This window comes from Eschrichtius robustus, unplaced genomic scaffold (assembly GCF_028021215.1).
Source record: "Eschrichtius robustus isolate mEscRob2 unplaced genomic scaffold, mEscRob2.pri scaffold_761, whole genome shotgun sequence".
Lineage (NCBI taxonomy): Eukaryota > Metazoa > Chordata > Mammalia > Artiodactyla > Eschrichtiidae > Eschrichtius > Eschrichtius robustus.
Window position 1 is genome coordinate 5,001 of NW_027175638.1, and position 15,000 is coordinate 20,000.

Consider the following 15,000-nt stretch of genomic DNA (forward strand, 5'->3'; position numbering starts at 1 on the left):
AAAGGTTTTTTCCTTTATCTTTAAGGAGAGAGAGAAAGAAAGAAAGAGAGAGAGAGAGAGAGAGAGAGAGAGAGAAAGAGAGAGAGAGAGAGAAAGAAAGAGAGAGAGAGAAAGAAAGAAAAGAAAAAGAAAGAAAGAAAGAAAGAAAGAAAGAAAGAAAGAAAGAAAGAAAGAAAGAAAGAAAGGAAGAAAGGCTTATGTCTTTGTCAAAAGTCATCACTTATTTTCTAGGTTGCCTTTATCAGGTCTTGGAGGACTCACATCAACTTAGTCCTCTCGATATTCAAAGAACCAGGTTTGGCTCAGAACTGAAGAAGAAGCTTCTCTCTCTGCCTAGCAAGTCTTTCCTTGGGATGTTGGTGACATGGCTAACGAAGCACTGTTTCACAGTGACCTATCAGATTAAGTGCTTTACAATCTTTTGGATATTTTGGACACATTTGCTCAAAAATTGAAGGACAGATGAAGTCCTTTGGACTTCGAACGCACTTTGAGATAGGATCCAGGAGGAGAGGGCCCTCAAAATAGCTCAAAAATGTGTTCTCTCTCCTGAGAAATGAGAGAGATGAAACTGAGTAAGTTTCTTGGAGAGGTTCGATGACACGGGAAAGTGTTGTCAAAGAGGAAGGAACAACGTGAAGTCTTCTTTGGCTTGTGTCTGTACACCGATGTGTTCTAACTGTTCCAGAAATGATGGGATCTTTCTTCCTGGAAGTCTTCTCTGCCCTGGCATAAAGTGTTGTCTGTTATCGTCAAAATGGAGGCTCACACGAAAGGGGCTGAACCCAGTATCAGGGAGATGTTCTAACCGACTTTCACGCCAAGGCAGTAACAACAGCCTGTGGAAAGATGGTGGGGGTGGCGGGGCACACGTGGATCAGGTCCATTCTGTCCTTTCAACAGCCGGTCGGGGCTATGGCAGACGGGAGACGTTGGCCCAGCCGGTTGCTCCCTGGCCAACCTCCCCCCTCCCCCACACCTTGCATTCCTTCACCCGCCCATGGTGCCTCCAAGATGACTCCAATTGTAAATAGACATTGGCAGGAAGACTTCTACAGTCTACCGGCAACGTCTGACCTGTCATGCTTGTAACCCTGGGGGGGAAAAATCATTTTTCTCTATGGAAAGAAAACCTCCTCTCTCTGGACCCTCTGAACCCCAGCCACTGGATTTCATTCCACTGCCACTTAGTAGGGGTCATCCAAACATCCTTGTATGTTTTCCGTGTGGGTTGAAGTCTTCCCTCGCTGCAAGCCTGATGTCCTCACCGTGGCACAGAGACTGTTAAAAAAACAAAATGTGTTTGCCACTTGGGGTCTACCTTCCACAGCCTCCCGTGTGATCAGATCAAGGCACCCGCTTCTCTGGGCAAATCCTACAATCCTTCACAAAAGCTCTTGTAAACTTTTTGGAACCGTCACTCGTCCAGTCACCCTCAATCATCAGGCAAGGTCGGCAGAACCGATGGAAAAACTGGACTCCAAGAAGAACAAGAATGACTTACATGGGGTTGAATGAACTGATGAATAGGATGACAATGTGTATGACTACTTGTGTAAAATAGGACTGCTTGGGGAAGCGGGGGATAGATAACTTAGGAGGTTGAGATGAACATATACACATTACTGTACATAAAGTAGGTAATCAACAAACACCTCCTACTATATAGCACAGGAAACTCTACTCACTACTTTGTAATAACGTATGAGAGAAAAGAATCTGAAAAAGAATATCTATATAAAGTATTTTGATATATATATATATATATAAAGAGAGAGAGAGAGAGAGAAAAACAGAGAGAGAGAGGGAGAGAGGGAGAGAGGGAGAGATTAGGACTGATTGTTAAATCTTTTGTTTTCCAGATACAAGGAAAAACAAAAACAAACAAACAAAACCCAATTTTCTTCTTTTATTTTTAAAGGGGGACGTCCATTTGGTAACTTATACCTCTGTCAGCAGGATAGAATCACTGATCTTTTTCTCCCTACTTTCCTTAATTCAGAAACTCTCAGGGAGGCTTCTTATTTCCCTGGCAATAGAGTTATTTGCATATGTTACTTGGAGGCCAAAATTATGTTTCCATAAAACGGGGATACACACTTGTGGATATGAAATTCTGGTCTTACTCACTTCCCTTAGGGTGTTGTTCTTAACCTGAAAACTGGACTGCATCCCGAAGTTTTTTGAGTTCCCTCCAATATCTGGCTACGACTCTCTCCATGAACGTTTTGCCATTTTCTCCCACCCTTTTGACTTGGCATCACTGAGAACTAAAACGGCCCTTTGCCTGAAGCCCTGCAAACGGAAGCTAGAGAACTTGACGAAAACCTTAGAGAAACGGCCACAACGGCTCCTATGGAAAAAGTCCTCGTTCCTGTTTCTGTGAGAGCCACTCTGAAATTTGAACCAAACACCCGACGACATCATCAGAGTTATTTCAAACTTCTAAAGTTGCTTCGACCCTGACATCTAGAAATCTCCTTGACTCAGAGACAGACAGACAGACAGACAGACAGACAGACAGACAGACAGACACACACACACACACACACACACACACACACACACACACACACACACACACACACACACGAGTCACCAGCTCAGCTTTAATATGTTCCAAGGAACTTTCAGAGGAGGGAACTGTTGGGCTCCAGAGTAGGCCGCCCCAAAATGTGCCTCCATGCTCTATTGCTTATTTTGAATTCAAGTGACCTAAGAACCGGCCAGCACAAGAGGGACACACTGGCCCTCCTTTCTGTCCTCCTGCGGAGGAAGATCTCAAGTGAAGACGTCTGCTTTCACGCGTGTCCATGATTCTCAAATGGTGTAGTGGGGTTTCCTGGGTTAGGAAAAGGAGGGGACTCCTTTTGCCTGGAAAAAAAGCCTGTTTCTCACACATCCTCCTCCCATCCCTTCCTCTCTCCCTCCTTCCCTCCCTGCAGTTTGGAGGGGGCAGCCTAAGGGTGGGGGAAATTGGGGAAAGAAAAAAGAAAAAGCCATTCATTAAAGAGAAGCTCGAGGCAAAGTCAAACGCTCCGACTTGACCGGAGAGCTTTCTGCATTTGAATGGAGCGATTGAACGAGGCCCTGCCGAATGAATCGTCCGGACCTCCCCTCCCCCGCTCCTGGCAAAGGTCAGTCCAGGGGACTTAGGAAGGAGCGCTGGAGAAGGAACGGGGGTGGGGGTGGGGGTGGGGGCGGGAACAACAGACAATAGCCGCTGCCTGCCTGCCTGCCTGCCCGCCCGCCGGGCTGAGGCCTGAGGGCTGAGGGCCACGCTGGCTCCTGCAACACAATCCCTTCCAGGAAACTGCTGTGATGACTATTTGGCAGTGAATGATCAAATCTGAACTCTCTTGGCCTATTTCTGCAAAAGGCCCGAGTCTCAGCTACGACAGATTCTCTGGATTTCTTGGCACATGGACTGACCCGCACCCTCCCATCCTGTCAGATCCTCCTTTGTACACACACCTCCACTGGAAGGGTTCTTTGGCCTCGTCCAGAAAACGAACAAGCAAGAACAAACACACAAACAGACTGAATTGATGTGTTGGTATTTGTTGGAAAGAAACATGCTCCTCTCACACACCTGAGGGCAGGAAGCGAAGGCAGGTTCTCAGCGGGGGGGGGGGGACGGGGAACCTGAACCGAGGTCGGTCAGCGGTCCCCCCCCAACCTCTCTCCCAGGTCACGTGGGCCTCCCCTCCCCGCCTCTCTCTACGCCCCCCTGCCCTGGTTCTGATATTTCACTTGGGAAACTTCTCTAGGCCGACCGAGATGCCAGCTTGCTGTCCTGCTGCTTCATGTCCATCTCTACCAGCCGTGCCCAAAAGGCACGTGAAATCATGGACAGCAAATAGCGCCCCCAGAGCTGTGTGTGTGTGTGTGTGTGTGTGTGCGTGTGCGTGTGCGTGTGCGTGTGCGTGTGCGCGCGCGCGCCAATTTTCCAGGAAGCGGTGAGGGAGCAAAGGGAGGGCTGGGTGAAGGAATCCTGGGTGCCTGTCATCGCACACCCCGCAGAGCACCATTTATTTCCTTCTCCATGTCTGAAAGACACTTAGTCCTCATTTCAGCAACTTGATGGTGATTCCCCTTCTAAATACGTGACAAAACCTATGAAGTACTGGACTCATTGAATCTGTAACTGCTAACAGGGCCCAAGGAGTTTTCAATCGATGGCAGGAAAAGAAATGATCCTGAACATAAAACTGCCAAGAATTCCTATAGATGGAGTTATCATGGACCGACTTCTGGTGATACGTGCCATGGGGGCTCCCAATTGACAAACCGGAATGGGATAGGTAGACCCAGTCATCCCATGTTTTACCTCAAGCTGGAGAAGCAGAGAATATCATCTAAAAGCCTACCTTCATGGCGTCTCAGTGCTCAGGGCTCTTCCTTCTCGGGGATCTCGTGTTCTGTAGGGATAATTCACGTGCTGGGGCAGTAGGTTCCCAATATCAGCTTGTGAAATGGATTAAATGATGTCTTCCTTTTAAAAAGATAAAGATTATTTGGAAAAGTTATTAATAGTGAACACATGATGTTATCCTCTCTGATCTATAAACTAGAGTTGACCGTTGAACAACCAACATGGAGGGTTACGGGTGCCGAGCCCACGCACTGTGAAAATCCATGGATAACTTCACAGTCAGGGCCCTGTATCTGCGCTTCCACCTCCGGGGACTCAGCAACCACAGATCCTGCAGTGCCATAGTGCACGGCTATGGAAAACATCCACCTATGAGTCACACACACACACGCACACACGCACATGCACAGGTTTCAACTTTGTTGTGTTAATTCTTGTGGCCACTCATCCTTGACATGTGCGTGCATACCTATTTGAACAGTAATGTAACAGGTAACCCCCATCACTTGTGTTCTACTTTTTTACTGACCATTGAAACTTAGTTCCTGATTGACCCTAGGGTTTGTAATTATGTTTACAACTTCATAAAAATAGAAAGTCCCTCACTGATCGACAGCGAGTGTATGAAAGGAAAATTGACCCATTCTGACTCAGGGCAACTTTTCCTGGTTTTGAAAGACACACACCCATTCGGTAGTGCTTACGTATGTCCAAGTACTGATCCACTGAAGTGGGGTTGCTTTCTTTCTTGGTACCAAACTTTGCATTCTCAAAATACTTCACCATCTACCTATTTATGCTGTAGATTGGTAGTAATAGACAATCTCCAAACGTCTGAACCTTGTCTCAATCGTGGGGCTCACACATTCTTTATAGAGTCAGTATATTCCCAGCATTCATTTCTTGATGTGAACTAGGTGAGGAATTTGCCATTGTGACGTTAGAATTGGCACCTCCTTGGTGTGAGGACACCAAGGGATAAGGCACCACTGAAGAATGTCCTTCCTTCACCATGCTGAGACTATTTTATTCAGTGTGAATCCTCTCATGTCCTACAAGTGCTGGCTCCATGGCGAATGGGATTCTCCCATGCATTGCATCGGATTTCTTCTACAGCGGTGATTATGTGGTCTGGCCCAAGACGACGGCCTGCTGTCCTCCTAGTAAAGCTTGTGCTGCCTTCCCTACCGCGTCAGGGATGCATCCCACTCTGAGCTGTCTGTGTGTGCTGAGGCTGGAGCGCCAACTGAAGGTTCTTCCACCGTGGTTCCAGGCTTAGGGTTTCTCCCCACATGATTTTCCTCGGCTTAAAGAGGGTAATTTCTGGCTGAAGGCTCTACCTCACTGATCTCAGACACAGGGTTTCTGCTGTGTGTGACTTCCCTGGTGTTTATAAGGACGAGTGCACTGGGTAATGTCTTACAAGATGTGTCAGGAAAACTACTTTCTCAGGGGAGTCTGCGGTGGGCATTACCTGCCCTTCTCCCCTAGTGGCCAGGCTTCTCTCCACACTGACTCGAATGAGCCTGGAGCCCACCTGGATTCAGGACTCTGGGAAATCCTCTTGCATCCTCCTCATCTCTCCTCCTGCTCCAGCTGTGAAAGCACATCTGATTGGTGCAGCCGATAACTTGTTTCGTGGGAAACATGGACCTGGATTTGGAGCCCTGCGTTGGAACCTGCGTGTGGTCTTCAGGTTCACGTCAGGAGGAGGAGCGAGGCGAACGAACGTTAAAGAGCAGCACCACGGGGAAGGGCGTCCTGAGCACGGGGAAGTACTCCCAGCCCTTCCCCAGAGCAGGAGGGACGCTGACTTTGGGCTCAGGTATTCAGGAACTGTCTGCTGATGCTCAGGCCCCAGACCAGAAACAGACTGTGAAATCCTTTGTTTTTCTAACGAGGGTGAATCCATTGTTCCATAGTGGATCGAACATTATTTTCAGAAAAACATATTCAATAACATCAGCTCCCTCGGAAGGCCAACCACCCCCCACCCCACCCCCCAACCCCACCCCCCCATCCTCATGAACTCTCTTTTAAAGGGAAAATGTCTGCTATGATGACGACTGTTGTGCCACACTCTGCCACGGTTTCAAGAGCAGAGGAGCTGGTTAGGAACTACCTATCACGTTGATCCATCCACTGGATGCAGGCGTGCCATGAGGTGAGTGTCCTGCACTGTTCTGAGTGTTAGATATGGAGCAGAAAGGAAGACGTGTGATTGTGGCCAGAAATTGTCCATCCTGGTGGGATCCTGAAAAAAAAAAAAAAAATTAAAAAGAAAGAAAGAAAGAAAGAAGCACATCCCCTTCAGGCAGATGTGGATGCTCTGTAAGTGTATAGGCATCGGCGTGGTGGGGGGCAGAATACGCAAAGCTCCTCTGGGTAATCTTTTATCAGATAAATGGCTGTGGACAGACTCACCCATGGACACCAGATAACTGAGGTCCTCCAGCAGCACAGCTCTAGACAGCGTCCCCTGGAATTTGCTCATCAGGGCGCACTCTTCCTGGGTGAAGGTCGCACACACCCTTGAGACTCACTGATATTTAAAGACATGGTGGATATTCTGGCTCGGCCTGCGCCATCCCCACAATGTCCAAAGGTGACGGTCGAGATGACAAAACTGGAGAAAGACAGGTGTGTCTATCGCAAGCTCAGACACTGTTTGAGGTGCAGTTGACTATTCCCTTGGGTTGACTTGACACGTGCCTTTCAGATGCATCACGGAGATACGCACACTCCTGACTCAGGGTGACCTCATCGCAAGGGGATATGACATGAGGGGTGTTGAGCAATAACCCGGACCTTACACACGCACACGCACACACACACACCCCCCCCACACCCCCCCACACCCCCCCCACACACACACAAAAGAGGTTCGCGGGAGTAAAAGGTTAACGTTACCTCTGTTGACACCCACGACTGTACCTAGTTGTCACGAGACAGGAAGCTCAACTATACATTTAACCCTTATCTGTTCCTGTGCTTTCTTGCAGAAAATCCTCCTGCGCTTCTTTCGCCTCGTGGAAGCGCTTGCTCTTCCCCATAGGTAGCCACCGTGGAACCAGCTGCTGCTGATCCAAGAATTTGGAGGATTTCCGGAAATGATCAGTGATCCCGAGACAGACTCTCCCTTCCGTGATCAAAGCGACTCGGGGAGCTGTCTCTCGCCCCCCCCCCCCCCGCCCCCACATCCCCACCCCCCACCCCCACCCCGCACACCACCTTCTCCCTTGTGTACAAGCTATGTCTTTTCATTAAAACGTTTTGCCTTGTTAGCCTTAGAGTCTTGTGGAAGCGATCTTCATTTCTATGGTACTGCTGTGCAAGAATCTGGAAAGGGCCCGGTAACGGGTATGTCTGTAGCTCCCTCCTAGAGCTGGCCTGTGTCTACGTACGGATCCGAGTGCCACAGTTAACTTGTGAAAGAGCTCTCTTGAACTGGCTTAGAAGGAAGCACTCCCGAATTCAGTCCACTAGAAAGGGACCCGCCCGAAGGTTTTTGCAAGTTCACGTGATCTAGGATGAACCCTTCAGCCGAGATATAGCCAAGGTCAAGGGATGGGTTTTATGAAACTAGGCAGGTCTTTAGCGTGATCAGCATTCGAGGTCAACCTTTTCTTCTATCTACGTCGACCCCAAATCCAATAAGTTCACGGGAGTGAACCGAATTCGTCAGCAAGAAAAAGAACTTGGGGGGTGATGGCTGACGTCGTCTAAAGTCTCAGGAGATGTTCACGGGTCATCTCATCGTCATGGGATTTAGAACAAGTGATTTCGATAGCTCTAGGTGGAGGAACTCCTTAAGAAAGGTTATGTGTTGTGGTATGTATGTCTACTTAAAAAGAGTTTCTCCCAGACCTTTGGGGTCACTTTAGAAACTTTAGAGTTGGCGTAAGTGGAATGATGGGGAATTCGTGGAACGTCTAGATCGTTTCCAAAGATAACCTATGGAAACGTTCTTGGCTCAACAAGTCTCAGTGGACCTACTTCTGTCTCTTTATTACAGAAGGAACTGTAAAACTAAAACTAACTGTAAAACTAAAGATGTTTCGATGTATGACTCCACACCTCTGGCATCACTTTGGGGGAAAGAAATTTTGAAAAAGTGACGCTGTGTGAAAATGTATGCTTCTAGACATGATGGAATGGAATCATCCATTTGCCGGTCCAGAAACACTGGTGTCACGGACCCCGTTCACCGTGGCTTCCTAGTTCCTGTTCATGACCGATTCAGGTTTCTAAGGGTTCTGAATTCTGATTGTCTTTTTCTTGTTTTCTTCTCCATTCTTGTCTCAAAGAACTTTACGTTCCAGAAATATATTTTACTTACCAAATCACAGATTGTCCGTTTGTTACAAAAACTTTTAGGTTGAGAGATTTTCTCTTTCTTTCTTTCTTTCTTTCTTTTTCTTTCTTTCTTTCTTTCTTTCTTTCTTTCTTTCTTTCTTTCTTTCTTTCTTTCTTTCTTTCTTTCTCTTTTTCTCTTTTTCTCTTTCTTTCTTTCTTTCTTTTCTCTCTTTCTTTCTTTCTTTCTTTCTTTCTTTCTTTCTTTCTTTCTTTCTTTCTTTCTTTCTTTCTTTTCTTTTCTTCTCTTCTCTTCTCTTCTCTCTCTCTCTCTCTCTCTCTCTCTCTCTCTCTCTCTCTCTCTTTCTTTCTTTCTTCCCCCAAGTCTGTGCATTGTGTTTCTTTCACTTTGTTCTGTTCCTAGGTACTAAGGATTTCTTTTTAATGTCATTAGCTTAAATAAGGGGCTTTGCATTTTTTGGCGAAAGCACCAGAAAAATATTTTCTCATTAAGGGTCGGAATGTTGTTTGCCGGTGATGAGGCTCTCCTTCTGCCAGATGACTGACGATTGGATGGAGGAATATAGTACACATGAGTATGTTCACGAACACATACTGACGTTTCAGAGGACCTAAATTAAAAACAGAGACCCTGGGCTTTCCTGGTGGCGCAGTGGTTGAGAATCTGCCTGCTGATGCAGGGGACACGGGTTCGGGCCCTGGTCTGGGAAGATCCCACATGTCGCGGAGCAACTAGGCCCGTGAGCCACAATTACTGAGCCTGCGCGTCTGGAGCCTGTGCTCTGCAACAAGAGAGGCCGCGATAGTGAAGAGGCCCGCGTACCGTGATGAAGAGTGGCCCCCGCTTGCCGCAACTGGAGAAGGCCCTTGCACAGAAACGAAGACCCAACACAGCCAAGAATAAAAATTTTTTAAAAATTAAAAAAAAAACACCAGAGACCCCCCTCGCCTCCCCCCTCCCCGCCCTGTAAAATTCATCTGAAGTGGAGAAAAAAACCTTGCTAAAAATCCTTTTCCTTTTCATTCGATCAACATGGTGCATGGATTTCCTAGCAGAAACTTAAGCGAGGTGCATGTTCATCGTTCAGCAGAATTCTAATTTTCTAGTTCTAAGGAAAACTGCTAAAACGAATGAGGATAACACCTTCCCATGCAATCCTTAGGGAAAGCTCCCACCCAATTGAGTGAAAGGAAACTTGGTTTGGAAACAAACGAGTCTTCATTTGGCGACCTTTGGTAGAAATGAGGTGAGGGAGGGAGGGAGGGAGGGAGGGAAGGAGGGGGAGAGAGAGAGAGAGAGAGAGAGAGAGAGAGAGAGAGAGAGAGAGAGAGAGAGAGGGAGAGAGGTGTCTCACTTTCCATGGTTCCAGTGTGTACACATTTCAATGACTAGGTGAAATCGCACCAAGAGCCTAACTACGTGTTTCGAATGTCAGTTTCCACAATTGATGAACGGTAGCTGCGTGAAGTCCAAAGTTTGCTGCTGCCTGTTCAGTCTGCAATGACTCCACAAATAACAAACGTGCGTGCCCCGTGTCCAGTGACCGATCCTCTTTCAGAGCCTGTCGGTGATTGCCTGGTGTGTATGTGTCTGTTTTCCGGGTCACACGCAGTGTGTCGTGGTGTTGTCCCCAGCCCCGGTCTCCCCCGTCCGTGGAAAATAAAAAGAAAGAATTGCCCGAGGACGACGAAAGTGCGGCTAAGAAACCCAAAATGATGACACTGGAAGTCCACTTGGATGGGGTTAGGAGACACCTGAGCATGCCTAGGACAACACTGTCACCGTGTGAGAGACCAGCGCAAGGAGAGCTGAAGAATACAAAGAAGAAAAAGGAGGAGGGGGGAGGGGGGAGGGGGGGGAGGACAGGCTGAAGATGTCTCCAGGCGATGACGTTGGTGAAAACGTTCCCATTCAGAAAAGCACTTCGAGAGATAGTTCTGGACCCACAGAGCACAAAGGGTTATCGTGTTGGAGGCTGATCTTCAGTTAGGGGAACAACAAACAAACAAACAGAAAAACAAACAAAAAATAGGACTGCTTATCCAGAGGTAGAAAAGATACCACGCCAAGAAGGCGAGCACTGTTGAAAACTGCTGTTCCTAGGATTTTACAAAATGAATCAGATGCTTTCATGTCGATGCTTTCCATGACAGTCCACTAAATAAATCGTAGTTTGGCTCTTTTTATATTCTCTACCTTTTAAATGGTGAGTGAGTAAGAGAGTTTTTAAATGTTTTGATACGATTTTTTATTTTTCCCCCCCTTTTGGTACGATTTTTGAATGTCGTGGGACAACGGTATTTTTCCCCCGTGGAGGTGAACAAGATTGCTTTTTTGAGCTTCAGCTTTCAGGGTCATTTTAGGGTCCTGAACTGCCCTGCCCAGTGAGCCCTGTGTGTCGTTGTGCCCCTTTAGAAGTGCTGGTGCTTGATGACATCATGATATCGAAATCTTGATTGTTGACTTACAAAACCACTGTTGGGAGTTTGTTTGTTGCCTTAATCTCCCTTACCTATTGCACTCACGTGACTGTCCACTCTTTGTCTCTCTGTTTCTCTCTCTCTCCCTCTCTCTCCCTCTCTCTCCCTCTCTCTCCCTCTCTCTCCCTCTCTCTCTCTCTCTCTCTCTCTCTCTCTCTCTCTCTCTCTCTCTCCTCATAGATATACACGTACGGACACAGAGAGCGCTAACAGTGTGTCCGTACCTATAGCTACATAGGTGTGGGTGTTGATACAGATAGACATGTTACATGTCTTCTTCACCCCCTCCGTGGGCACTTAGTGGAGTTACTGGGTCGCATGGTAGTTTTGTGTGCAGTGTTTTGAGGGACTTCCGTACTGTTTTCCATACTGCTGTCTTTTGTCGGAGAGCCATTCTGTCACCCGCCAGGTGACATCTCTGAGTCCTCCAGCATGCCACGGTGGTGGTGGTCTCTCTCAGCTTGAAAAATACGTGTTCGATCAGGAGCCACTTTTTCTGCCTTTACGAACTTGCTGTCGCAACTCCAGATCCTGGGCCTGTCCGAATATCTTTGTCAAGAGAAATGCGTGCGCTTCTTTGGTTCCCCATTTATTTTTCTTAACTAAAAAAATGTTTTGTGTTTCATTTTTGTTTGTTTTGTTGTTGTGTTTCCGTTTTGCTTTGTTTTTTTTACTAAAAAAAGTTGTTTTCTTTCCTTTCTTTTTTTTTTTTTCTCCTAATTAATGAACATGTTCTGTTCGGGCCTCCTGCCCACTTTTCTCACTGGGTTGCTTGTTTTCTGGAGGCTGAATTGTGTGAGGCCTCGGTCTGTTTTGGATAGGCTCCCCTTACGGGATATGCTTGGGCTTGTCCTAGGCCTTTATAGGTCCATGTATACGTGCGCCACGAGCATAGGTAATACGTGTATGTATGTTATCCGTGCGTGCTTTTTCCTTTGTTTTCAAGGCCAGAGTAGTTCTACAGCTTGACTTCTTTGCTGGTATGGTTTGGTGTGGTCTTGGTGGGACTACGGTTGGTTGTCGATACTTACCGCACTCCACACACACACACCCCCACCCCCACGCACACGCACCCGCTCGCGCTCAGAGTGTTGCATTGTGTAGATGTACCGGAACTCAGCTTCTTTAGTGGATGGCTATGGACTCCACCCTCGCCCCCTGCCCCCCCACCCCCACCCGCCCGCATTCCCCCAACCCCCGCCTGCCTCACCCCCCCCCCCCCCCCGCCCGTGGTTGTGGTCAGTCCATTTTGAAATCCATGTTCTCGTGACCGCAAGTGCATTTCCCCCCCACCCACGCACCCATGTGTTGTCTTTGGACTTTGTCGCCGTCTAGGCACAGATAGATGTTTATTTCCACTTGTGTGGGGGTCAGAGTGTATCCTTCCTTTCCTTTCTAGCTTCTGGGCTTTGCGTGTCTGCTTCCGAAAGACCTCCTCCGTTCGAGAAAGGATGCATTCCTGCGTTGTTCTCTGAGCGCTGGCCTGGTTTCGGTTTGCCAGTCCCCGCCTTCCCTTCCTCCCTCCCTCCCTCCGTCCGGGCAGCCGGGGATCTTGCTCGTGCCCCTCTGGGCAGCCCGTGCCAGCCTCCCCGGGCACCGCCGGCGTCTCCGTGGGATTTCCCCCCGCCCAGGAATCGCGTGGGGAGCGCGTCTCCTCCGAGGCAGCCTCCCGGCGACATCTTCCCGGCTTCCCCCGCCCCCCCACCCCGTCTGCTGCCGGGGTCGCGCCGTGTCGTGCCGACCCGGGGGCTAGCTCCGAGACGGACGCCTCGGGGCCGCGCCAGACGCCCGCCGCCTCGCCCCGGGCTGAGCTCGGGCGTTTGGGCGGCCCGGCGGCGCTGCAGCGTCCTCGGTGGCCGGCCGGCGACCGGGATCCGGCCCGGGGACGTTGGAGCCGGTTGTCAGGAGCCACCTGGCGGCCGCTTTTATATTGTCCCTTGTCTCTGGAGCTCCGGCGACCTTCGTGAGGGCTGTGACTCGGCCGCCGGGCCCGAGGCAGATTTCCGGGAGCCAGGCGACGCTGGTGGCGACTGTCCCGGTGGCGCCCAGGCGTGGGCGCCTCCTGCTGTCGCTTGAGATTGGGCGTGCAGGTCTGTGAGGGTGGGACCGTCGCCGCGCTCTCGAGCCGGTTTGAGGGGCCGCCTGGCTTGGTCGACCAGCATCCGCCCGCGCCCCTCCGGCCGCGGGGACCGACCCGGCCATCCGACCCGACCTGGGCCGGGCCGCCGCGGTGGGAAGGGAGAGGGTCTTTCGCGCCCTCCGGAGCGCCTGTGGATGGGCGGTCGGGCCTTCTCCTGGCTCACCCTTCGGAGTGTTCGTTCCCCGACCCCCTCCCTCCCCGGGTCCCCACAGCGCCCCGCTCCGGAGGTGGGGACCGGCCCGGGCCCGTGCGTTTAGGCCGGTGGAGGGCGCGCGTGGGTCCCGGTGGTCGGATTCTTTCTGACCGATGTTTTTCCGAGTCGGACTCCAGAGGTGGGGACCGGCCTGGGCCGCGAGGGGTGACCCGGAGAGACCGGCAAGGGCCAACACGGGTGCGGTCCCTCGTGGGCTCCGGTCGCCTGGGAGGCGCCTCCCTGGGAAAATGTTTTCAAGTCCCCCTGGGTCCGGGGACGTGGACGGACCGGGCCCTGCTCGCGCGGGTGGCCGGGGAGGGCGCACCCGGCCCTTCAGCGTGCCCACGTGGGTTCCCGGTCGGCGGACGCGACTTTTTCTCACCCTGCCCCGCCCCCTCCTCCACCGCGAGTCCCCGCCGGGGGGTGGGGACCGGCCCGAGCCTTACTGGGTGGCCCGGATAGGGCGGCCTGGGCCCGGGCGCGGTCCCTCGTGGGGCCCGCTCGTCGGAGGCGGCCGAGTGGGATATTTCTTTTTCTCTAACCAAGTCCTCGCCCGGAGACTCGGAGGGACCGGTACCTGCCCGCGCGGGCGAACTGGGGAGGGCGACCCCGGCCCGCTCGCTGCCTCTCCCACGTTTTCCCGCCCCTCCCGCCCCGCCCCGCCCCGCCCCGCCCCGCCCCCACTTTGCCACCACGCTCCTCGGGTCGACCAGATGGCCCCGAGAGCTCCGGGACTGGTGTGGATGGGGAAGTGTTGGGGACAGGTGGCGGGACCGAGGTCCCGGGGACCACCCCTGCGATTCGTGGATGGGCCCCGCTGCCGGGCGTCGTGATTTTTTTCGCCCGAAATGGGCCTTTTTTGCCACCAGGTAGGTGCTGACACGGTCTTCCTTGGCGTCTGTCGCTGAGGACTTGGGGACTCCGGACGCATGCAGGGCTCTGGGCTTGGGACTGCCGCCTGGCACCCGAACCGGCCCTTGCCGCTTGAGCCGCCCGCCTGGGCCTGCGCGCCGGCTCTCGTGTGTGCGCCCGGCTGACCCGGCCCGCGGTGCCGCCTCTGGTCTCTGGCTCACCCGAGGGCGGCGGGGCGAGGTGGCGCGTGGGTCTTCCACCCCGTGTGACTCCCACCCCCCGCCGCAGGCACCCGGTGGTGGCTGAGACGGCCCCACCCCGCAGGCTCCGTGCCACGTGTCAGGCGTTCTCCTGGCGGGGTCGTCGGCCAGTGTTGCCTGAGAGAAAGAAAAGGAGGTGGTAGGGGGGGGGCTGGGGCTGCGGCTGCCGGTGAGGCTGAAGCAGGCTCCTCGGATGATGGTCCTCACCGTGCCCCTCCCCTTCGGGGCTTTCTGGCCCCTGGCTCGCTGGATTGACTGATCGATGTGGTGATGTCGCGCTCTCCTGGGCCGGACCTAAGTCGCGCTAGACGAGGGACGGACGTTCCTGGCGAACGGGACCGCTCTTCTCGTTCTGTCCGCGGGCCCCTCGCCTCTCTTTTCACAC